Source organism: Lepidochelys kempii, chromosome 7 (genome assembly GCF_965140285.1).
Source record: "Lepidochelys kempii isolate rLepKem1 chromosome 7, rLepKem1.hap1, whole genome shotgun sequence".
Classification (NCBI taxonomy): Eukaryota; Metazoa; Chordata; order Testudines; family Cheloniidae; genus Lepidochelys; species Lepidochelys kempii.
The window spans coordinates 64,587,068-64,613,163 of record NC_136386.1 but is presented as its reverse complement, the minus strand read 5'-3'; the positions used below and the strand labels follow the sequence as shown (position 1 = coordinate 64,613,163).

The following is a 26,096-nucleotide window of genomic DNA, read 5'->3' as shown; positions in this document are numbered from 1 at the left end:
TTTTTTTAGGCTAATTAAATTAAAAACTGTTTTGGCAAAGATACATGCACTTCAATTGGTCACACTGCCAGGCATTCTCCCAACAAACCTAATTAACTTCAAACTGTGGAGCACCATTAACAGATGGGACGTTTTTCTTTGGGATTTTTCACTAATTAGTATTTTAAAAATTAGGAATCGAACAGCAGATTTTATCTTACTTGCCAATAAATCTGCATTTTTTTTCCTTAATGGTTTTTGTGTCAGTGGAAAAGTTAGGAAAAAAGAAACCATTTATGTAAAGAAAGGAAAATATAATTGAAATGCTAGTAAAGATTAGAGGCTGTGATGGGTTGGGTCACAGAGACCCCCTTGGGACTGTCACCTGAAGTGCTGAGATTACCTCTGAGCCTGTTTTCTCTGCCAGTGTGGGACTCCAGAACCCTGTCTTGTTGAGTCAGACACGCTAATCTGCTGCAACGCAGACCCGGGGTCTGAACCATGCTGCCAAACCTGCAGACTTAACTGAAAATGGCTTAGCAAGTTTTCCTGTCTCCAGCACCCAGACACCCAACTCCCAGTGGGGTCCAAACCACAAATAAATCCATTTTATTTTGTATAAAGCTTATACAGGGTAAACTCATAAATTGTTCACCCTCTATAACACTGATAGGGAGAGCTGCACAGCTATTTGCTCCCCCAGGTATTAATTGCTTACTCTGGGTTAATTAATAAGCAAAAATGATGTTAAATATAAAAGTAGGATTTCAGTGGTTCCAAGTAATAGACCGAACAAAATAAGTTAGCAAGCAAAATAAAACAAAACACTGAAGTCTAAGCCTAATACAGTAGAAGACTGAATACAGGTAGATCTCACCCTCAGAGATGTTCCAATAAGCTTCTTTCATGGACTAGACTCCTTTCTAGTCTGGGCCCAATCCTTTTCAGTCCAATGTTGTAGGTTATGCCCTGGGTCTAGCAATCACTCACCCCTGTAGTTACTTTCCTTTGTTCCAGTTTCTCTCAGGCATCTCCTTGGGGTGGAAAGACCATCTCTTGAGCCAGCTGAAGACAAAATGGGGGGCTTCCAAGGCCTTTTATATTCTCTCTCTCTTGTGGACGGAAACTCCTTTGTTCTCCTATGCAAAATCACAGCAACAAGATGGAGTTTGTAGCCACCTGAGCAAGTCACATGTCAATGAATGATTCAGCTTTTTGCAGGCCGATGCTATCATTTACATGTTAGTTTGAATGTTCCCAGGAAAGCTCAGATGTGGATTGGCATCTCCCAAAGTCCATTGTCAGTTAAGTATTTCTTGATTGGTCACTTACTGAGAACAGTCCTTTCTCAAGAAGCTGACCAAATGCTTCACTGAGGCTACTTAGAATCAAACGCATTGAGATACAAGTACATAGCCAATATTCATAACTTCAAATACAAAAATGATACACACATACAGACAGCATAATCATAACCAGCAAATTACAACCTTTCTATAGACACATTACTTGACCTCCTTTGTACAAGATTTGGTGCAACTATAGGACTTTGGTTGCAACAATGATCTATCCAGTCACAGTTCATGTCAATAACATCAGAGAGGCTTTTAAGGGACAGAACTTTTCAGAGATTTTCTTCTTTTTTTTGTTTTTTTTTTTTTTTATCCTTCTCAAATAATGGTCATTGTTTAAGCCATTTTTTGGTTTTGTTTGATACACATCTTGGTTATAATTTTCATACAAAATCATAATTAAACAGATGGGATTTTCTAGGTTTGATACCTATTCTAACACTGCCCTAATCCTGTACCTTCAGTATGCAAACTTCTTATTGAATTCAAGACAAATTCCTCAAGCTGTGCAGAAGGTCTGCTGAAGAGCTCATGTGCAACTCTACAATAACAAACCTGGGGTGAGGTCTCATATACCTATACTGGTGGGGGAGGAAAGGGAAGGAGGGAGTGTGAGTGTGAGATTTGACTTGCCAGGTGTCTTGTGAGCTAGGTTGTATTAAGAGAACACCAGTCCTAGCCTTGGTGACTTATTATGTTATATAGAAATTACAACATATTAGCTAAGTGAGCACATTCACTCACAGTGATCTAGGGTCTTGTTCTGCAAAGTGCATAGCCCCATCTCTGATGTTGTGAGTCCCAAACACTGTCTGTTATATATTTCTTAGTTCTACACCAGAGTGGTAGATGTCTATCTGTGGGAACTGAGAATGCTCAGTATTTTCTTTAATGTTTTTACTTTTTAAATTTCTGTCTTCCTGTTAAAAGAAAAGGAGTACTTGTGGCACCTTAGAGACTAACCAATTTATTTGAACATAAGCTTTTGTGAGCTACAGCTCACTTCATCCGATGAAGTGAGCTGTAGCTCACGAAAGCTTATGCTCAAATAAATTGGTTAGTCTCTAAGGTGCCACAAGTCCTCCTTTTCTTTTTGTGAATACAGACTAACACGGCTGCTACTCTGAAACCTGTCTTCGTGTTATTACTTCATATGCTGTTGAACTCTGATAGCTCACAAACTCTTTTGTTTATACATTTCTTATTTATCTTGGGAATAAAAAGAGAAATACATAAATACAGACTCATACCACAAATAGGCATTTGTTCAACACAGTTGTACTGTGTTTGTGCAGAGCTGCTTATAGAGTACAAATCATTATAGCACCAGTAATAGCACAAATAATGTAAAATCCAATTACACTTGTTTGTTTATTTATTAACACAGTAGAGCCCAGAGATCCCAGCTGACACTGGGGCTCCATTGTGCTAGGTTCTGTACAGACACATAGTGAGAGACCGTTGCTGTGGCTGCCCCAAAGAGTTTATAGTCCAACTAGAGAAGAAAGACAAAGGATGGGATGGAAAACAGAAACCTGGAGAAATGAAGTGCCTCATCTAAACTCGCACAGCAGGTGAACAGGAGAACTTTGGAAATAGAACCTATGTCTCATGCCTCCATTGCCTTATCCAATTATTATTGCCTTATCCATGCTATTACTATCCTCGCTCAATTGCATGTGAGTGTTAATTTTAAAAGGGATTGTTAACTTTCAGGGCAGCTTGACTTAGTATCTCTTGTTTTATTTGATAGATACAACTCTCTCTTAATGTTCAGATACATTTTAACTCTAAAAAGAACAGGATTACTTGTGACACCTTAGAGACTAACACATTTATTTGAGCATAAGCTTTCGTGAGCTACAGCTGATGCTCAAATAAATTGGTTAGTCTCTAAGGTGCCACAAGTACTCCTGTTCTTTTTGCAGATACAGACTAACACGGCTGCTACTCTGAAACCTGTCATTTTAACTGTAGTATCTCTGTCCAGATAGATACTCTGTCATCTTGGCCATTGAATCTCTCTGGAACAGCAAAAGACCAAATGTGTAGCCCATAAAGTCTTAAAAGGCAAGCCAAAGCTGCCCTTGCTCTGTAACTGCAGGGAGATGAACACACTGATTAACTGTAGGTTTTTGTTGCTAATTCATATAAACAAACAATTTCTAGTCATCAAGGAACATGAAAGACAGGAACAGATGATATGGTTGAGCACATTTATTTTTGAGAAAGTTGTTATCTTGCATGCGAACTTGGCATGACCTGCAGATTCCTGAGAAGTTGGCAACACGGCCTTTGAGGTCGAGAGAGTGCTTTTGGCTACTCGCTTTACTGTTTTTTGCAGAACTGACTCAGATCTAAGGCCAGAGGGTCAATAAGGGCTGAACCTGACTTCACAGAGAGTTGAGGGTACTCTGGACTTCACTACAGATGCTTAGCATCTGGTCCTGGCATGCAAGAAAGGGAAGGAATTGTGCATCCAAAAGGGCAGGATTTCTGCATGGTGCTCAATAGAGTACCTGGTTAACACACCAGTCAGCAGGCATGTCCCTAAAGAGGCATGCTAGCTAATGTCTATGCTGTAGCCAGCAGTGGGTACTAGCTGTGGAGTTTGTACTTTTCTCATGCTCCCAGGATCAACTATGCCCTGGTCTACACTAGGACTTTAGGTCAAATTTAGCAGTGTTAAACGATGTAAACCTGCAGCCATCCACACGATGAAGCCCTTTATTTCGCCTTAAAGGGCTCTTAAAATCGATTTCCTTACTCCACCCCTGACAAGTGGATTAGCGCTTAAATAGACGTTGCCGGCTCGAATTTGGGGTACTGTGGACACAATTCGACGGTACTGGCCTCCGGGAGCTATCCCAGAGTGCTCCATTGTGACCGCTCTGGACAGCACTCTCAACACAGATGCACTGGCTAGGTAGACAGGAAAAGAACCATGAACTTTTGAATCTCATTTCCTGTTTGGCCAGTGTGGCAAGCTGCAGGTGACCATGGCTCATCAGCAGAGGTGACCATGATTGAGTCCCAGAATCGCAAAAGAGCTCCAGCATGGACCGAACGGGAGGTACGGGATCTGATCGCTGTTTGGGGAGAGGAATCCGTGCTATCAGAACTCCGTTCCAGTTTTCGAAATGCCAAAAACTTTGTCAAAATCTCCCAGGGCATGAAGGACAGAGGCCATAACACGGACCCGAAGTAGTGCTGCGTGAAACTTAAGGAGCTGAGGCAAGCCTACCAGAAAACCAGAGAGGCAAACGGCGGCTCCAGGTCAGAGCCCCAAACATGCCGCTTCTATGATGAGCTGCATGCCATTTTAGGGGGTTCAGCCACCACTACCCCAGCTGTGTTGTTTGACTCCTTCAATGGAGATGGAGGCAACACGGAACCGGTTTAGGGCACGAAGAAGATGATAATGATGATAGCTCACAGCAAGCAAGCGGAGAAACCAGTTTTCCCAACAGCCAGGAACTGTTTCTCACCCTGGACCTGGAGCCAGTACCCCCTGAACTCACCCAAGGCTGCTTCCTGGACCCGGCAGGTGGAGAAGGGACCTCCGGTGAGTGTACCTTTTAAAATACTGTACATGGTTTAAAAGCAAGCATGTGAAAGGATTACTTTGCCCTGGCATTCGCGGCTCTGCTGGATGTACTCCCAAAGCCTTTGCAAAAGGTTTCTGGGGAGGGCAGCCTTATTGCGTCCTTCATGGTAGGACACTTTACCACTCCAGGCCAGTAACGAATACTCGGGAATCATTGTACAACAAAGCATTGCAGTGTATGTTTGCTGGCATTCAAACAACATCCGTTCTTTATCTCTCTGTGTTATCCTCAGGAGAGTGAGATATAATTCATGGTCACCTGGTTGAAATAGAGTGCTTTTCTTCAGGGGACACTCAGAGGAGCCCGTTCCTGCTGGGCTGTTTGCCTGTGGCTAAACAGAAATGTTCCCCACTGTTAGCCACAGGGAGGGTTGAGGGGGTAGCCATGCGGTGGGGGGAGGCAAAATGCGACCTTGTAACGAAAGCACATGTGCTATGTATGTAATGTTAACAGCAAGGTTTACCCTGAAAGAGTGTAGCCACTGTTTTATAAAATGTGTCTTTTTTAAATACTGCTGTCCCTTTTTTTTCTCCACCAGCTGCATGTGTTTCAGTGATCACAGGATCTTCTCCTTCCCAGAGGCTAGTGAAGATTAGAAAGAAAAAAAACCGCACTCGAGATGAAATGTTCTCCGAGCTCATGCTGTCCTCCCGCACTGACAGAGCACAGACGAATGCGTGGAGGCAAATAATGTCAGAGTGCAGGAAAGCACAAAATGACCGGGAGGAGAGGTGGCGGGCTGAAGAGAGGGCTGAAGCTCAAATGTGGTGGCAGCATGATGAGAGGAGGCAGGATTCAATGCTGAGGCTGCTGGAGGACCAAACCAGTATGCTCCAGTGTATGGTTGAGCTGCAGCAAAGGCAGCTGGAGCACAGACTGCCACTACAGCCCCGTGTAACCAACCGTCCTCCTCCCCAAGTCCATAGCCTCCACACCCAGACGCCCAAGAACGCGGTGGGGGGTCCACCGGCCAACCAGCCACTCTGCACAGAGGATTGCCCAAAAAAAAGAAGGCTGTCATTCAATAAATTTTAAAGTTGTAAACTTTTAAAGTGCTGTGCTTAAAGTGCTGTGTGGCATTTTCCTTCCCTCCTCCACCACCCCTCCTGGGCTACCTTGGTAGTCATCCCCTATTTGTGTGATGAATGAATAAAGAATGCATGAATGTGAAGCAACAATGACTTCATTGCCTGTGCAAGCGGTGATCGAAGGGAGGAGGGGAGGTTGGTTAGCTTACAGGGAAGTAGAGTCAACCAAGGGACGGGGGGTTTCATCAAGGAGAAACAAACAGAACTTTCACACCGTAGCCTGGCCAGTCATGAAAGTGGTTTTCAAAGCTTCTCTGATGCGTACCGCACCCTCCTGTGCTCTTCTAACCGCCCTTGTGTCTGGCTGCGTGTAACCAGCAGCCAGGCGATTTGCCTCAACCTCCCACCCCGCCATAAACGTCTCCCCTTACTCTCTCAGATATTGTGGAGCACACAGCAAGCAGTAATAACAGTGGGAATATTGGTTTCGCTGAGGTCTAAGCGAGTCAGTAAACTGCGCCAGCATGCCTTTAAACGTCCAAATGCACATTCTACCACCATTCTGCACTTACTCAGCCTGTAGTTGAACAGCTCCTGACTACTGTCCAGGCTGCCTGTGTACGGCTTCATGAGCCATGGCATTAAGGGGTAGGCTGGGTCCCCAAGGATACATATAGGCATTTCAACATCCCCAACAGTTATTTTCTGGTCTGGGAATAAAGTCCCTTCCTGCAGCTTTTGAAACAGACCAGAGTTCCTGAAGATGCGAGCGTCATGTACCCTTCCTGGCTATCCCACGTTGATGTTGGTGAAACGTCCCTTGTGATCCACCAGAGCTTGCAGCGCTATTGAAAAGTACCCCTTGCGGTTTATGTACTCGGCGGCTTGGTGCTCCGGTACCAAGATAGGGATATGGTTCCGTCTATGGCCCCACCACAGTTAGGGAATCCCATTGCAGCAAAGCCATCCACTATGACCTGCACATTTCCCAGGGTCACTACCCTTGATATCAGCAGATCTTTGATTGCGTGGGCTACTTGCATCACAGCAGCCCCCACAGTAGATTTGCCCGCTCCAAATTGATTCCCAACTGACCAGTAGCTGTCTGGCGTTGCAAGCTTCCACAGGGCTATCGCCACTCGCTTCTCAACTGTGAGGGCTGCTCTCATCTTGGTATTCTTGCGCTTCAGGGCAGGGGAAAGCAAGTCACAAAGTTCCATGAAAGTGCCCTTATGCATGCGAAAGTTTCGCAGCCACTGGGAATCGTCCCAGACCCACAACACTATGCGGTCCCACCAGTCTGTGCTTGTTTCCCGAGCCTGGAATCGGCGTTCCACAGCATGAACCTGCCCCATTAGCACCATGATGCTTGCATTGGCAGGGCCCATGCTTTCAGAGAAATCTGTGTCCATGTTCTGATCACTCACGTGACCGCGCTGACGTCGCCTCCTCGCCCGGTATCGTTTCGCCAGGTTCTGGTGCTGCATATACTGCTGGATAATGTGTGTGATGTTTAATGTGCTCCTAATTGCCAAAGTGAGCTGAGCGGCCTCCATGCTTGCCTTGGTATGGCGTCCGCACAGGAAAAAGGCGCAGAACGATTGTCTGCCGTTGCTCTGACGGAGGGAGGGGCGACTGACGACATGGCTTACAGGGTTGGCTTCAGGGAGCTAAAATCAACAAAGGGGGTGGCTTTACATCAAGGAGTATTTCAGGCAGGACTTCACGGAGGGTTCCAATAAGAAATGGTGCACCTAAGTTATTGTTCTTATTAGAACAAGGAGGTTAGCCTGGCCTCTGATACATGGCTAGATTTACCTCGCTGCACCTTCCCTGTGAGTGACTGCAGTGTGACCTAGAGGAATGAGTCCCCTAGACAGGGGAGGAGGCAAATGAGTACAAAACAAATCTGGTCTCTTTCTTGTTTTGATCCACTCCATCTATCTTTTACATCTTTGGTTGGCAGCAGACGGTGCAGAAGGACTGCATGCCATCCACATCTCGTGGCTGCTCGGCAGAAGATGGTGCAATAGGACTGCTAGCAATCCGTATCGCCTGCCTGCTCACCATAAGAAGGTTCAATAGGACTGACTGCAGGACTAAAGAGAATGACCTGGTCAAGTCACTCCAAATTTAGTCCCTGCGCCCATGTCTGCCCAGGCGCTCGTGGCCGACGTGGCCAGGAGCACCTCGGACATGACGATGACGGCTACCAGTCGTACTGTACCGTCTGCTGCCAGAAGGCAACGGGTTGCTGCTACTGTATAGCAATGTAGTACCGCGTCTACCAGCACCCAGGAGACATAGGGTGACGGTTACCTGAGCGGGCTCCATGCTTGCCGTGGTATGGCGTCTGCACAGGTAACTCAGGAAAAAAGGCGCGAAACGATTGTCTGCCCTTGCTTTCACGGAGGGAGGGAGGGAATGGGGGCCTGACGATATGTACCCAGAACCACCCGCGACAATGTTTTAGCCTCATCAGGCACTGGGATCTCAACCCAGAATTCCAATGGGCAACGGAGACTGTGGGAACTGTGGGATAGCTACCCACAGTGCAACGCTCTGGAAGTCGGCTCTAGCCTCGGTACTGTGGAAGCACTCCGCCGAGTTAATGCACTTAATGCACTTAGAGCATTTTCTGTGGGGACACACACACTCGAATATATAAAACCGATTTCTAAAAAAACGACTTCTGTAAATTGGAGCTTATTCCGTAGTGTAGACATACCCTATGTGTAGTACTGTGTGTCTCTCAAAGCCTACTATAAGGTATGTTTCCAGGCCTCACGGTTTCTGTGGCAGAGAAAGCATGGGATGCAGCATCTCTGCTCCCCATATTGGTCATTAAATGGAAAATGACAAGATATTCTTCAGTTTCTTAAAATCCTCATTTATCAGCTTGCTATTTTTTTATCATTAATTTCTTGGAAGCTGGAGATAGAAACCTGTTTTATTAGCAGGTTTAGGTTTCCTGCCCCGCCCCCCCTCGCATATTCAGTTTGTTAGTGCTGGCAGCACTACTAACTTTTTTCCTTAAAGATAAGCTAACATGTAAAGCAGTTGTTCTGAAAGCTATAAACACATATTGAACCCCGAATAACTGACTCTGCAAGCTGAAAGGAGACAAAAGGCTCTCTTTAGATCTTCTCAGGTGTTGATTAACCAGCAGGAGGGAAAGAAAGAGAGCATTATTCACAATGTCCCTTGCTTTCATCCTCTTCTCAGCTCTTTCCTTTGTCTGTCTTAGTGCACTGGCCAGGAGGGATCACAGGAGGGAAAGGGTATATGGAGCTGTCTTTAACGCCAAAGAAAAGACTGTAGATAAACTGCACACAGGCCATGACATTTCCTACCTCTTTGTCTTGCTGATGGATTTGGGAAATGAGCTCTGACCCACTTTGTTACTGGGAATGTGGTTTAATTTTAAAAACAGTGAATCTTATCACAGGTTCCTTTTTGTTTGCCAAAAAATTGTATTTTACTTTATCAGTTTTAACACATCAGACCGACGTGTATCTTGTCGGCATGCATCATTACGCTTTGCATAATTTAACATGATACAGCGGATGCAGCTCAGTGTAGTATGTCACAGTGTGATGTGTCCTTGGGACAATTAATAAGCTTCCTTTAAACAAAACAAAACAAAAAAAAGGGGTAGGGGGGCGAAACAAACCAGCAGTAAAATGAGTGGAAGCAACTTCAATTTTCAGTGTGTCTATATTTCTGTATAGCAAATAGCTCTTCTTCAACCATATCTTCCTGTGGACTTACCAAGTGGGTTCACACCCATGATAATGAATAAGGGTAAGATTTTGTCATGGTTATTTTTAATAAAAGTAATGGACAGGTCATGGAAAATAAACAAAAGTTCACAGGAGCCATGACCTATCCTTGATTTTTTATTAAAATTAATGGGGACAAGGGAGGTTGGAGGGGAAGGAATGACAGCTGGAGCCCCATGGGGTGGACTGAGACCGTGACCCCCACTGCCAGGGGTCGGGGAGATTGACAGACCCAGCCTGTCCTCTACAGGGAGTGCAGGGCAGAGCCATGGCTCCAGCCCCTGCTGCAGCTATGGGACGGGGTGGGGGAGCGGGGAAGCACGGACCCGGCTCTGGCCCCAGCCCCACTGCTGACTGCTGAAGTCAAAGAGGTTCAGTAAAGTCATGGAATCCATGACCTCTCTGACTAAATTGTATCCTTAATAATGGGTACTTTCCAGCTACCTATGGCTTTGCTTTTCTGGAGTTCTTTGTGGAAACTTCCCACTGTTACAATACCCCCAGCACAGCTCCAAACATGATAGCAGCAATGAGCGCACCAGCGTACACCATCAGTATTTTCACCACCATGTTGTTTAGACTTACTCAGAGTTCCCATTCTTGTTACCACTGCTGTAGCTGTACCAGATGCAAAGATAGATAATTTAAAAATCTGTAAGTTAAAGCAAGGATGTCCACCAAGTAATTCATATAGTCCTAAAATACATCCCACGACCACCCTCTCGTTCAAGTCAAATGGTATTAAATGCAGGTTTTCATTGCTAACAAATTCAGGAAACCAGCAATTTCTATTTACCTATCAAGGGAATACAACTACCATCCATTATTTTTGTTGAAGTTGGAACATAAGAATGACCATATGGGTCAGACCAATGGTCCATCTAGCTCAGTGTCCTGTTTTGTGACAGTGTCCAATGCCAGTTACTTTCATTCCCTTTGAAGCAACAGGGAAATTATCAACTAATCCATCCCTTGTTGTCTAGTCCCAGTTTCTGGCAGTCAGATCCTTAGGGACACACAGATCATGGGACCCTCATCATCTTGGCTAATAGCCATCAATGGACCTATCTTTTATGAATTTTTCTAATTCTTTTTTGAACCCAGTTATACTTTTGGCCTTCCTAACATTCTCTGGCAATGAGTTCCATAAGTTGATTATGCATTGTATGAAGAAATATTTCATTATCCTTGTTTTTGCTGTATATTTATTGAATTGTGTGACCCTGGGTTCTTGAAGGGGTAAATAGCACTTCCTCATTCACTTTCTCCATACCATTCATAATTTTATAGACCTCTATCATATCCTCCCTTAGTCATCTCTTTTGCAAGCTCCACGGTCCCGGTCTTTTTAATCTTTCCTCATACAGAAGCTGTTCCATACCTCTTAAAAATTTGTTGCCCTTCTTTGTACCTTTTCCAGTTCTAATATATCTTTTTTGAGATGGGTCAACCAGAACGTCACAGAGCATTTGAGGTGTGGGCGTACTATGGATTTATATAGTGGCATTAGGATATTTTCTGTCTTCTAATCTATCTGTTTCCTCATGGTTCCTAACATTCTGTTAGCTTTTCGACTGCTGCTGCACATTGAGCAGATGTTTTCAGAGAATTGTCCACGATGACGCCAAGATCTTTCTTGAATGGTAACAACTAATTTAGACACCAACGCTTTGGAAAAATATAACCCTACTATATATAGGCTATGTGCATTACTTTGCACATTGACATTTTCAATAGTGATATTTAAAATAATGGAAATTTATTTTCAAATTAGTTGGAAGCGTCAGGCTGCTGGCAAGTTCCTAATGCTGCCATTGGTGTCACTAAATTAGTGGACGCTGGACTTAATGTGAGATGTAGATTTACTATAGTAAGAAATAATTTGTGTTCTTCTTAAGTAATTCAAAATACAAAGGCTAATAAAGACAGCTTTATCTTTAAGTATTGAAAAAGAAAACTGCAGCGTTTTATTAGCAACTAAGTGTATTCATAAGGAAATTAAAGTTGTGACATTTAAAAAATATTAATAATGGACAGTCTAATATATTCCAACCAATGCAATAGGGCTTATGGTTTAGCACTGACAATGAAGACTGACACTGTAACCTTACAATAAGCAGAGTTTCAGACACAGATGTCTAAAATAATATTTCAAAGCAAGTCCACACCAGTTCAGGAATGTATCATACAGGGAATTTTTCCAGTCTTCCTAATTCCATAAAAGAATTTTTTAGATTTCCTTTCTTTTTCTATTTTCCCCAACTTTAACAGTATTAAGAACCCATTACTCTCAGATAATTTGCTTACACCTTCCTAAACTGAATGATTAAAGGAATGAATGTCTCCCGCAATATTGCTATCCTCCTCAATAGGAATTATATACACCCATCTCAGAACAGAATAAACTGTCTCAGATGCAGTAAGAATGGAGTGTGAGATATCTAATTTAAACTAGTAACTTTAGCTGGATCTGCCACTGGGATAGAGGAAAATGGGCCACATTATATCCAGTACCTGCAAGGATCAGGCAAATGGGTGGAAAAGGACAGAAGCAGGTTCTCCTTTCCCTTTGCGTCTGATGTGGGGGCTGAGCTTAATTGAAGTCTTGTCTTCATCCCCAATAGAGTTAACCATCCCAAAGGCTGTGTGGAGAAGGTTGGTTCATGGGCCCCAAAGATACCTTCAAAACTGGTGGTGCAGTGGGTCTGTTCCCTGGGAATTCTTAGGGTGGGATTAAAAAAAACACACAGGGATTAAAAAAACCCACGGCTGCTCTGTCTCAGCTGACTGAGTTTTGTGGAGCTCTGGCTCTGGGGTTGAAAAATTGCTGTGTAGATAGGCTGGAGCCCAAGCTCTGGGACACTGTATGGGTGGAGGGTCCTTGAGCGTCCTAGAGCTTGGGCCCTAGCCTGAGCCTGAATGTCTACACAATAATTTTTAGCCCCATGAGCCAGCATCAGCTGACCCATGCCAGCTGTGGCTGGGCAGCACAGCTCTAATCCCTTGGAGTCAACACTTGCCTGCTGAAATTCCTTCTCGTCACAATTTCGACGCCCAAGGGGAGAACAACTTGTTTTAATTACAATCAAACATTTGGGAGACCTGTTGTTTTCTTCAAAGGTAGCAAATTCAACAAAAATAGTTTGTTTATACATTATATCTCTCTTTAAAAGTTCATTCAAAAATGTCATGATGTAATATTATGTCATGTTGAAAAGGAAAGACTTAATCTGATTTATTGTCATGCTCCCACAAGTTTTTAGAAAACTTGACTGAGTTTCTAGGAACTACCAAGAAAGAAGAAGAAACCAGGAGAGAAACTGGGGACAAGGAGACAGAACACGACTTTTCACACCTTTGACTTAGGGCATGCCTACACTATAAAATTAAATCAACCTAACTCATATTGGCATACAGCCACTGCAGTAATCACATCACACGTGTGTTTACACTTCACTCTGTGTCTGCAGTGCACGTCCTTACCGGGAATGCTTGCACCGATTGAACTGTCAGTGTGGGACATTGTGGTATGGCTTCTGAAAGCCAGCAACAGTCTATGTAAGAAATGTAGCATCTACACTGACACTGTATTGACCTAACTACATTGACACTGACTCTACACCCTTCGTGGTATAAGTCTGTGTAGCAGGTGAGTTACATTGGCGGGAGTGAAATTTCAGCGTAGACACACAGTTAGGTCAAGATAAGTTGCCTGGTGTCAGCTTAGGTCTGTAGTGTAGACCATGGCCTAGACTTTCTTAAAATGTCTTTAGCCACCACTTCGATGCATAAACCTCTGGAGTAGTTCATAACAAGTGCTTAACAGCATTACCACCAGTGAAAAACAGTGAACTCTGGGGATATGCACATAAGCATATTGTAATCAAACTAGGATCTGGCCAGGACAAGAAATGCCATGGACTGACAGGGAATCTGTAATGACTTCAGGTTTTATACCTCATCCCAAAGCACTCATTTCTGATATTTCTATTCATGGGAAATATAATGCTTTACTCCACAAGATGTTCCATTGATTTCAAAGGGTGTCAGAATCTTGCCCAAAGAGAACACGTTCAGTAGCAGAACTCTCACTTAGAGGCATATAAATTGCTATGCTGGAACAGGTTAGTGGTCTTTCTTTTCCAGTATGCTGTTTCTGACCATGACCAATATCAGCTGCTTCACAGGAATGTTCAATAAACCAATCAGAAGATTGTTATTGAACTACCTGCCCATGAGGAATTTTCTCTTACCTCCCATTAGTGAGAGGTTGACATATGCCTTGAAGCATGTTACTTCTGAAACTTTGTTCTTTTTAAAAATCTTTATTATTATAACCCTTGATATTTTTACTATCCATATAAATGTCCATTCCTTTTTTGATTCCTGCTAAGTTCTTAGTCTCTCATATTTTGTGGTGGTGAGCTTCACAAGCTAATTGTATATTGTATGAAAAAGAATTTTTTTTATCATTTTAAAATTTGCTACTTTCATTTTCATTGACTGTCCCATGATGCTTGTATTATGAGAGGGTGAATAAGAAGTTCCTGATATACTTTCTCAATGCCAGTGATTCTTTTTTTCTCTTTTAATGTCCCCACTTATTCATCTACTCACTTTTGTAACCAGTCCCAATCTTTTCAGTCTCTGTCCATATATGCATTGCCCAATGTGTGTCTAATCTTGCCAAGGCATTGCTTCAGTACTGACTTAGGATAACCAGTGCTACCTACTGGGTTATCAGAACCATTTCATGCAGGCTCCTGGTTTTCCATGGAGGTCTCTTACCCTTATGCTCACTGGGCTTGCTCCTGAGACAAGTCATGGTCATACCCTGAAGTATTATGGCATCATTTAAACAGTGTTTTCTAAATATTCACACTTCTCCCTTTTCTGTTGCTTCATTACATCCTTTATGAAAATCTTGATTGATGCAAAGCCCTTATTACTGTCTTAACTGTGCATGTGGATACATAAACTGTCATCTCAAGAAACACAACCTAGCCAAAGCTCCTCCAAAATTGCTTAATGTTAGAAGAAAACGGATTTGTCTATAGTTCATTCACACATTAATTTTCTATTCTTTCTGCCTCAAAATATCTTTGTGCCATTTTATTGAACTCCGGGTGGTTTTATTTTAAGGAGGAATTGGAGATTGTGCAGCAGCTATTTATTTTTTTCTTCCATCAAGTTGGTGTTTATTTTTTATTCAGAAATAAGTGCTTAGTCAATGTAGCTGCTGCTGAATAATTCCACCTCCCCCATGCTTAAACAAACAGTAAGTTACTACAAGTAACAGATTCCTTCCGGATAAAAATAGCAACTATAATAAATATGTAGAAGTAGCAATATGGTGCCAAATGCATTGGAATAATAAACAGATCCAGAAAGTTTTTTGTTCCAGGTCTACTTAACAAGCACGGCAAAGCTTCCCTTGCACATCTGCTCTTTCCCACCCTTGCTTCTGGTGGCTGTGAATTCAAGAGGACCCACTCAAACTGTAGCCTTTCACCATCCCTACTAAGAAAGCAAAAGTATCCAAAAAGTAGACCTGAGACAGAATGAAGACCTTGCCAGGGACACAGAATCTAAACCTGGATCCAAACTCCACAACTGGCTCACCAGTTTATAATCAGCTCAACTAAAATCCTGGATTCAAACATCCATGAATTTAGGGATGCTTGAAATGTGGATCCAGATCCAAATTTTGTAACTTGGGCCCATTTTTACTGAACTGATTAATCTGATTTAGGGGATTTTTTGGCAGGGTCAGTTATAAGCTCAACTCTATTGAGCATCTGCCAGGCAATCTTGGCAAGTTAGAGCCCAGACTCATTTCCTGTTCTGTTAAGAGGAGGAAAAGCTCTGCCAGCAGGAGCAGAGGGGAGCACAAGTCTGATTCCTCTCTCCCTTCAACCCTTTCTGGGGTCTTGAGGCAGTGTGAATTCTAAGGCTAGCATTGTGTCTCAGTACAATGGGAGTGGGCAAAAAAGGCCTCATCTGAGTGTTTTGTTTATTTTAGGATGATAACAGGAAAAAGGCTTACAGATTTGGGATTATTAACCATGTTATTATGGTGAAGTTTAAAGTTTTAGAGTTGTCAGGATTTGGTTTAATAGAAAATGTGAATTTTATTGGAAGATTCATAGATTCATAGATATTTAGGTCAGAAGGGACCATTATGATCATCTAGTCTGACCTCCTGCACAATGCAGGCCACAGAATTTCACCCACCACTCCTAAAAAAGACCTCACACCTATATCTGTGCTATTGAAGTCCTCAAATTGTAGTTTGAAGACCTCAAGGAGCAGAGAATCCTCCAGCAAGTGACCCGTGCCCCATGCTACAGAGGAAGGCGAAAAACCTCCAGGGCCTTCCAATCTGCCCTGGAGGAAAATTCCTTCCCGACCCCAAATATGGTGATCAGCTAAACCCTGAGCATATGGGCAAGATTCATCAGCCAGATACTACAGAAAATTCTTTCCCGGGTAACTTGGATCTTACCCCATCTAAAAACCCATCACAGGCCATTGGGCCTATTTACCATGAATATTTAATTACCAAAACCATGTTATCCCATCATACCATCTCCTCCATAAACTTATCGAGTTTAATCTTAAAGCAAGATAGATCTTTTGCCCCCACTACTTCCCTTGGAAGGCTATTCCAAAACTTCACTCCTCTGATGGTTAGAAACCTTCGTCTAATTTCTAATCTAAATTTCCTAGTGGCCAGTTTATATCCATTTGTTCTTGTGTCCACATTGGTACTGAGCTTAACTAATTCCTCTCCCTCTCTGGTATTTATCCCTCTGATATATTTATAGAGAGCAATCATATCTCCCCTCAACCTTCTTTTAGTTAGGCTAAACAAGCCAAGCTCCCTGAGTCTCCTTTCATAAGACAAGTTTTCCATTCCTCGGATCATCCTAGTAGCCCTTCTCTGTACCTGTTCCAGTTTGAATTCATCCTTCTTAAACATGGGAGACCAGAACTGCACACAGTATTCCAGGTGAGGTCTCACCAGTGCCTTATATAACGGTACTAAAACCTCATTATCCCTACTGGAAATACCTCTCCTGATGCATCCCAAGACGACATTAGCTTTTTTCACAGCCATATCACATTGGCAGCTCATAGTCATCCTATGATCAACCAATACTCCAAGGTCCTTTTCCTCCTCCGTTACTTCTAGTTGATGCGTCCCTAGCTTATAACTAAAATTCTTGTTATTAATCCCTAAATGCATGACCTTACACTTCTCACTATTAAATTTCATCCTATTCCTATTACTCCAGTTTACAAGGTCATCCAGATCCTCCTGTAGGGTATCCTTGTCCTTCTCTAAATTAGCAATACCTCCCAGCTTTGTATCATCTGCAAACTTTATTAGCACACTCCCACTTTTTGTGCCCAGGTCAGTAATAAAAAGATTAAATAAGATTGGTCCCAAAACTGATCCTTGAGGAACTCCACTGGTAATCTCCCTCCAACTTGACAGTTCACCTTTCAGTAGGACCCGTTGTAGTCTCCCCTTTAACCAATTCCCTATCCACCTTTCAATTTTCCTATTGATGCCCATCTTATCCAATTTAACTAATAATTCCCCATGTGGCACAGTATCAAACGCCTTACTAAAATCTAAGTAAATTAGATCCACTGCGTTTCCTTTATCTAAAAAATCTGTTACTCTCTCAAAGAAGGAGATCAGGTTGGTTTGGCACGATCTACCTTTTGTAAAACCATGTTGTATTTTGTCCCATTTACCATTGACTTCAATGTCCTTAACTACCTAGATGGGTAGTTTAGATGGGTGTCTAAATCCCCTAGACAGCTTTGTAGATCTCAACCACCATTCTGTAGAACATAGTTCAAGTACTGTAATGAGTCTTTGCAAAGACTATGCATAAACAAAATACAGCCACATCCCTGTGCTGTAATACCATTTGTTCCAAAGTATACTGTTGGTTAGTAGTCACTGCGGGATATTATGCCACAAAACATGATGTTTTTTATAGGACATACAGAACTCAAGTCCAGATCCACTTGTAGTCCTTAGAGATACCATACATACTTGGAAGATTTTAGAGGAATTAGTCATGGAGATCTGGACAGATTTCTATTTGAGCATTTATATAGATTCCGAAGCCAGAAGGGACCGTTGTGATCATCTAATCCGACGTCCTGCATAGCATAGTTCATAGAACTGCTCTCAAAATAATTCCTAGAGCAGATCTTTTAGAAAACATTCAATCTTGCTTTAAAAATGGTCCGTGATGGAGACTCCACCATGACACTATCAGCCCCAAATTCCACCACCAGTATCAGTTGCATAATTCTTCTTTAAAATTATTGGGTAATGTTGATATAAAGTGACCTCAGTTTTTTCACCCAAGATATGGCTGCCTTTTAGTACTGGGTTGAGATCTTGTGGTCTTATAACAGTGGCTGAGTGATTCCCATGGATTCAGGCTTTAAAGTTATTATTTGTTATAACAAGAAACATGTCATTCTTTAGATACTATATTCAGTCCCCACTTTGTTTTATAGGCTGCAGGACTGAATTTTCAATGGTGGTTCACATAGGAATAACATGAATTTCCCCCAGTGGTTGAGACAAACTTTTTCTTGAAGTTTGTGTAGTTTTGGTTCACTTTGTGTGTCCTGTGTTTACTTTAAAATAATTGGTTAGTGCCTGTGCACTTAATGGTATTATTGATGACTCATAGATGAAGAGACAAAACGCTGGATCTGAATCCTTAAACCAGTGCGAGACAAAAAAATAATTGACGAGATCCAAATTTCATGGTCAAAGTGTAGTTCAGACTCCAGAGAAAATAATAAAAAATAACTGTAAATACATAAAAAAAAAAAAGATTTTGGGGTCAATTCAAAAGCGTCTGGTGGTCCAGATTTGGCCCATGGTCTTCCTATTGACCAGCTCTGCCCTAAATTTTGGAGAGGTTCACCTATATGGATCCAAGCTTTGCACCTATTCCCAATCCCTCCAACACAAAACACTGTACATTTTTTTTAATTGACTTTGGGAAATAAGGGACTATCTCTAACCAAATGTCAAGCTGACTTCTAAGTAACAGTCAAAGACTTTATTTGGTATACAAGTTCCTTATAAAAACCCTCAGATTCCAGACTTTAACCCCTTGGCACAGACTTATTAGCTTCCTTTACTTTCACAATAGGGGCCTGCTCTTTTTTCCATCGAAATCAACAGCAAAGTTCTGAGCTCAGGAGGAGCATTGAGCCCTAGTTTTCTGCACTGCATAAGGGTTAAATAGTAATACCTCTAGTATTATTGTAGCATTAAGGGTCTGATCCAGCACTCATTGAAGTCTACGACAAAGCCCCAAGACTTCAGTGGTGCAAGATGAGGCCCTGTGTCTGTGTGTTCCCAAAGTATGAAAGATTTTGTCAACAAAAAATATTGAGACGAGTTATCTCTGAAAAGTGAAACAAATCTCCAAAGAAGGTTGGGTTGATCAACCATTTGGATTTCTCAGATATGTACCCAAATAACTTTTACCCAACTCTATTTGTGACATAGCATCAGGAAATTAAAAGTTATTTAGTCTCACTGGACAAATACAAAATGATACCAGTCCTAGTCACTGTTCCTGTGGATTGTGGCCCTGCAAAGCTTCAGTGTATCCTACATAATGACAATTACACTGCTTCAGAAAGTGCCATTATGTTGCTGAGTGATGGCTAAAAGAACAGGGGTTTCCAGTCCTTTCTTTTGTTATCTCCTCCTAGAACTGACACATTGCACATTGTTCTCTGTATTGCCTATAGTAAGGCTGTCAGGTTCTTTTCTAATACTATAGCTTCAGAGATATCTTATAATAAATGTTAAGCTTTTTTTATTGTATAGACTGTGAAGTCTGGCTCTTTTAGCAAAAATGTATTTTGCTAAAAGGAAGGAAAAAGCCCTCTCCATTGGAATCCAAATGAAAAATAACCCCAGAACCTTCCAGAGTTGGTTGGATTTAATTTGCAAAGCTATTTAAGAAGTCATCTGAGAAAGAACAACCAAAAACAAAACAAAAGCCAGGTTGTCATGGCTACATCATGGGCAGCCGCACCTAATGGTGAGAGCCAGAGTCCACAATCACAAAACTGGAGTCATGAGTCAGCTGGGTTTGGATACTGGAGATCAGAAGCAGGAGATCAACTTGATTCTAGAATCAGTCAGGCCAGATCAGGAGACCAGGGAGTTAAAGGCAGAAGACAGCCTGGAGGTTAGGAACAACATGTGAGATGCCAGGAGTCAAGCTGGGCTGCGATTCCAGTAAGTTAAATTGGGAGGGGAACAGGAGCCCAGTTATTCAGACAGCTTCTTGTTCTTGCTGCTGGCTTAAGTAGGGGCAATGGGCCAATCAGCTGCTCTAGGACTCCACCAATAGGATCTCAAGGGTGGAGCCTAAACTGGGGCTGGCTTCATGGGTCCTAGGTAAGGTGGTGGTAGCGGGCTGCCAGGTCGATGGTTGGAGTGAGGCTGCACCTGTGAACTCTGCAGACCTGGGTTTGAGATCCATGAGTTGTGACCTAGTCTTTCAGCATTTTGAGATGAACAAAGGTTTTGGAGTTTGTGGAATAATAATGAACTCTGTAGCTGGAGTAAACATTGAAGAGTTACAGTGAATTGTTTCTTAAGGGGTGCAAAAAGTTAATTGTGGATTTGAGTAATAGATTGCAGAGTGATAGCCCTCCAGAGCAAATTCCGCTGTTTATGAAGCAAATACAGTGTGGTCATTAGCAGTGCAAGCTTCTCCACATCACCATATCCACCAGCCTGATCCCTGTACTAGAGGAACCATTCAGTACTTGACCTCTCAACTAAAATGGCCAACAATAGTGGAAAGTGTGGTATTTATTTGGGTGTGTACATCTAGCCACTCAGAACCGGATTGATTAAGACTATTAGTTCACTTCACATATGCCATTGTTCAGATGAAGTGTTGAGTTTTGTTCACTACTGACCTAGGTTGTATTTTAATTGGCAATCTAGAAGTCAAAGGCTGCATGTCCTATTACCAGTGCCCTGAACGGTTCAGCCCTGCGTCATCAGCTCCTTGATTTTTTTTTTTAAATGACATTGTTTCTTAAACAGTGTCTGCCAGAAGCATTAAAGGAGACTTTGTTTAGATTCTATAGCCCAGCAACTAAGTTAGTTACAAGAGAGATGATTTGCCATCTGTTTCCAATTCTTAGTGCAGCACACAGGACTTGTCTTGTTTCTCCCAGAGAGAAGTTCTTGGATATGAAGAAAGTTGTCCATTATTACTGAGTCAGTTTATGCTTTCCATTTCCAAGTCATCCAATAGATAGAATTGTTCAGAGTGCCAATAAACAGTTAGACAGCCAGGGCAAGGGATATAATCAATCTTGCTCACAATAAAAGGCCATTGCTGTGTTTATAGAGCCATTCTACAAAAAAAGACAGTGCAAGAATTGCAGTCAAAAGGGAACTAACTCATATTTTTGTATTGCCGTGATGGTGTACTGTGTGGATGTCGCAAAACTGTACCGTGCAGTAGAGTACTGATTATCTGAATAACTTGGGAAACATCTAATGTGCGATAATTTGGGAGCTAATAGTATCCCACTGCTGCTACAACGCTTTTGGACTATAAGGTGGATAGAAAGTTGGCTAGATTGTCAGGCTGAACGGGTAGTGATCAATGGCTCCATGTCTAGTTGGCAGCCGGTATCAAGTGGAGTGCCCCAAGGGTCGGTCCTTGGGCTGGTTTTGTTCAATATCTCTTCATAAATGATCTGGAGGATGGTGTGGATTGCACTCTCAGCAAGTTTGCAGATGACACTAAACTGGGAGGAGAGGTAGATACGCTGGAGGGTAGGGATAGGATACAGAGGGCCCTAAACAAATTAGAGGATTGGGCCAAAAGAAATCTGATGAGGTTCAACAAGGATAAGTGCAGGGTCCTGCACTTAGGACGGAAGAATCCAGTGCACCGCTACAGACTAGGGACCGCATGGCTAGGCAGCAGTTCTGCGGAAAAGGACCTAGGGGTGACAGTGGACGAGAAGCTGGATATGAGTCAACAGTGTGCCCTTGTTGCCAAGAAGGCCAGTGGCATTTTGGGATGTATATGTAGGGGCATTGCAAGCAGATCGAGGGACATGATCGTTCCCCTCTATTCGACATTGGTGAGGCCTCATCTGGAGTGCCGTGTCCAGTTTTGGGCCCCACGCTACAAGAAGGATGTGGATAAATTGGAGAGAGTCCAGCGGAGGGCAACAAAAATGATTAGGGGTCTGGAACACATGACTTATGAGGAGAGGCTGAGGGAACTGGAATTGTTTAGTCTGCAGAAGAGAAGAATGAGGGGGGATTTGATAGCTGCTTTCAACTATCTGAAAGGGGGTTCCAAAGAGGATGGCTCTAGACTGTTCTCAGTGGTAGCAGATGACAGAACGAGGAGTAATGGTCTCAAGTTGCAGTGGGGGAGGTTTAGGTTGGATATTAGGAAAAACTTTTTCGCTAGGAGGGTGGTGAAACACTGGAATGTGTTACCTAGGGAGGTGGTGGAATCTCCTTCCTTAGAAGTTTTTAAGGTCAGGCTTGACAAAGCCCTGGCTGGGATGATTTAGTTGGGGATTGGTCCTGCTTTGAGCAGGGGGTTGGACTAGATGACCTCCTGAGGTCCCTTCCAACCCTGATATTCTATGAATTCTGCAGACTAAACAAACCCAGTTCCCTCAGCCTCTCCTCGTAGGTCGTGTGCCCTAGCCCCCTGATCATTTTTGTTGCCCTCAACTGGACTCTTTCCAATTTGTTCACATCCTTTGGGGGGGGTGCAAAACTGGATGCAATACTCCAGATGTGGCCTCACCACTGCTGAATAGAGGGAATAATCACTTCACTCAAGCTGCTGGCAATGCTCCTGCTAATGCAGCCCAATATGCCATTAGCCTTCTTGGCAACAAGGGCACACGATTGACTCATATCCAGCTTCTCATCCACTGTAATCCCCAGGTCCTTTTCTGCAGAACTGTTGCTTAGGCAGTCAGTCCCCAGCCTGTGGCAGTGCATGGGATTCTTCCGTCCTAAGTGCAGGACTCGGCACTTGTCCTTGTTGAACCTCATCAGATTTCTTTTGGCCCAATCCTCCAATTTGTCTAGGTCACTCTGGACCCTATTGCTACCCTCCAGCGTATCTACCTCTCCTCCCAGTTTAGTGTCACCTGCGAATTTACTGAGGGTGCTAACTATCCCATCATCCAGATCATTAATAAAGATGTTGAACAAAACCGGCCCCATGACCGACCCCCTGGGGCCCTCCACTTGATACCGGCTGCCAACTAGACATCCAGCTGTTGATCCCTTTTAATTAAGTGCACATTAATTAAGTAGGAGGAATATGTTCTCTTATAGTCCATTCATCCAATCCATACTTTTTTAACTTGCTGGCAAGAATACTGTGGGAGACCGTATCAAAAGCTTCGCTAAAGTCAAGATATAATATGTCCACTGCTTTCCCCATATCCACAGACCCAGTTATCTCATCATAGAAGGCAATCAGGTTGGTCAGGCATGACTTGCCCTTGGTGAATCCATGTTTACTATTCCTGATCATCTTCCTCTCCTCCCAGTGCTTCAGAATGGTTTCCTTGAGAACTTGCTCCATGATTTTTCCAGGGACTGAGGTGAGGCTGACCGGTCTGTAGTTCCCCGGGTTCTCCTCCTTCCCCTTTTTTTGAAGATGGGCACTATATTTTCCTTTTTCCAATCATCCGGGACCTCCCCCGATCACCATGAGTTTTCAAAGATAATGGCCAATGGCTCTGCAATCACATCAGCCAATTCCCTCAGCACCCTCGGATGCATTAGATCTGGACCCATGGACTTGTACATGTCCAGCTTTTCTAAATAGTCCTTAACCTGTTCTTTCACCACTGAGGGCTGCTCACCACCTCCCCATACTGTGTTGCCCAGGACAGTAGTGTGGGAGCTGACGTTGTCTGTGAAGACCAAAGCAAAAAAAAGCATTGAATACTTCATCTTTTTCCACATCATCTGTGTCTAGGTTGCTTCCCCCATTCATTAAGGATCCCACACTTTCCATGACATTTTCTTGTTGCTAACATACCTGTAGAAACCCTTCCTGTTACCGTTCACCTCCCTTGCTAGCTGCAACTCCAGTTACCACCTAAATAACATATGCACAAACCCCTTAAGACCCCAAAAATCCAATCCTGTTCTTAAAAAAGATAGAAAATACATCTGGAACTTAGGCTTTTGCTAGATTTAAAACACCCACTTACAAAATTTAAACGTCAAGAATAACCTTCTTGAGGTCCAGCTTAAAGGTTACAAGCAAAACAAAAGCATTTGGGGTTAGCATCGAGGAGTCCACAAGCTTTACAAAATAAAAGAAATAAACCTAATCGCATCTTTCTAGACATTTCTGATCTATTTACATATCTTGGTTTCAGATAAGTAGGTTTGAGGTATGAATTGATGCTTTTTCATGTCTGGTTTTAAAGCTGCTTACAGCATTGCTGCTCTGTGTCTCCTCTTTCCGGAGAACAACACCACACAGACAAAGGAAATCTTTTAAAAATTCTAGCCCTCTCATTGGCTCTTTTGGTCAGATGTCCACTCCTTTCCTTTTACCTGTGGGCTTGTTAACCCTTTACAGGTAAAGCAAGTAGAGAACTGCTACTAAGAGGAATTTTATACTTAACTGACTGTCTGGGTGTCCATAAAAGGGAGCTATTCCTCCCCCTCCCCCCCCCACTTCATTTTCACAGAGGGACTCAAACTTCTGTGTTAGCCTGAATAACATATCCTACCGTGTCACTAAGGACTTGATCCTGCACCCGCTGAAGTTAATCGCTTCAGTAGATCTTAAGGGTGCAAGAAATTGGAGCAAGGAATCACTATTTTATTCCCCACAGGGCAAGGCAAGCTACAAATAATATTTTCTTTGCTCAGTCAATAAAGAAAATAGAAAATGTTTGAGTCAGTAGCTATGATTTGGATTAGTAATTATCTAAATCAAAATAATTTGCCAAGTAAAGTGGAAGGTTTCATTTCAAATTTACTGAGTGTATTGTTAATTCTTTAAAAACAAAATACTTTTTGCATTGGTTTATCATGTCTTGTTAAAAAGGATTTGTCAAAATAGCATGAAAATTCACGTATCCTTTTCAGTATGCATTTCTGTGGCCTGGTGCTTTCCTTAAAATTTATCCCCTGTACATCTACCTGCTCAAACATTATTGGATTTTTGTCAATGTAGCATGTGAACTTTCTAAGTTTGGCAAGCTTCCAGGCACGGTAGAGGAATTAATATTTAAACTATCCTAATTTTTAAAAATATATATTGTGTGTGTTTAACTATGGAGAATACATGACAGCACAAAGTGACGGGTAGAATAAAGGTTTTATTGGTGTATATTAGAGATAGTTGCATTAGTAGCAAAGCCATGAATGATTACCCAAATCACCCTAATAAAACATTTTATATCACATCACCCATATTCTGTATTCATTATACCATATAATTTACAGGAAAAAAGTTTTAAAAATCTTTCAGAAACCTGTTTTTATTTATCTTGTTTGTATCCCTTTGCCTATAAAGCTAGGGTCCTTGGTACAATCAGTTCAAAGGTGTCGGGCTCAAGGAGAGAATGATTTATCTTTTGAAAAATTATCTTTTGAAAAATCTGAAATAAATACAAAAGATCTGATATTTCACAACCTACTAAGCTGAAATTAAAGACCTTTAAAGTTTTAAAAAGTGGGTTCCGAGATTCTTTTCAATGGTCAAATGTACCCATTTCTAGCCTTCATAGTTTGCAAGGTATTGGATTTTAACATTGGGCTAGTGAGAGGTTTGAGTGTTGCCTGCCCGTTTCCTATAATATTAGATGAAATGGCATAGCTATGTGAAAAGAAGGAACTTATCTGCTGGAATGTTGAAAAGAGAAATCAATTATTTGAAGCTGCCTGAAGGTTTGGCATGTAAGAAACAATTCTGGTAGAGATGAGAGTATTAGTGAGTAGTGGACTGGTAAGATGATCAAAGGTGCATGGTAAAATCAAATGATCACATAGCTCTACAATTTATCACATGGATTTCACTATCACACATGTAATATTAATGTATATGCAATCTAATCTGTCTTCTCTATTGGTTACCTACAAGGTATGAGACATTTTTGCTGGAAAGCTGAAGGATAGCTCTGATAAAGCTACAATATGACTTGAATACCGTTCAAGTGGGGGAAGCCTGTCATTTAAAATTAATCAATCCACTTTGGCAAAAGTTAGGATACAGGAGCCATTTCCCTGGGATGGAA

At 42.4% G+C, this 26,096-nt stretch overlaps 1 protein-coding gene across 26 annotated transcripts in view; it reads left to right on the top strand.

Annotated features, from left to right (window-relative positions):
* KCNMA1 (potassium calcium-activated channel subfamily M alpha 1) overlaps positions 1 to 26,096 on the top strand; it is an 851,468-nt gene that overhangs the window by 421,308 nt on the left and 404,064 nt on the right. The window lies entirely within an intron of this gene.